Here is a 704-nt window from a genome sequence, read left to right on the forward strand (position 1 = left end):
ATAAGAAGTACAGTGCACTCGACTTGGTCGATGGGTTTTACCAATTGCTCATGAGAGCGAGTGCTATTCCGATAACAGCGGTGAGCACTCCGAGTGGCATGCTCTGGGGGTGGCTGGTGATGCCCAAGGGCTGTCAAATGCACCAGCAACATTTAATCGTCTGGTGACGCAGTTGTTGAGGCCCCACAGGGCGTATGCACAGACATACTTTGACGACATTTTCGTTCATAGTCGTTCGGAGCACGAAAGGAGAGATGAGGAGAATCACATCGTCCATTTAAGAGCGGTGCTCGAGTGTATGCGCACGAACAAACTTTACGCCAATGCAGACAAGTGCATCTTTGGCGCAAAAGAGATTCATTTTTTAGGATACTTTATTGGGAAGCGTGGCCTTCGAGCGGATCTCGCTAAGGTCAAGGCCGTTGTAGACTGGCCGGTTCCAAAGAACCAGAAGGGCTTGCGTAAGTGGCTTGGTCTCGCCAACTACTTGCACAAGTTCAGCGTAAACTACGCAGAAATGGCCCGACCATTATCCAATCTTCTTAAAAAATATGCGGAATGGTGTTGGAACACCAAACATCAGGAAGCTTTTGACGGGGTTAAAGACAGCCTCCTGCATGCACCGATACTGGCGCTGCCAGACCCCGATCGTCCTTTTAGCGTCGTCTGTGACGCTTCGGACTTTGCCATCGGCTGTGCACTGC

Source organism: Plasmopara halstedii (genome assembly GCF_900000015.1).
Source record: "Plasmopara halstedii genome assembly, contig: Scaffold_110, whole genome shotgun sequence".
NCBI classification, from domain to species: Eukaryota; Oomycota; class Peronosporomycetes; order Peronosporales; family Peronosporaceae; genus Plasmopara; species Plasmopara halstedii.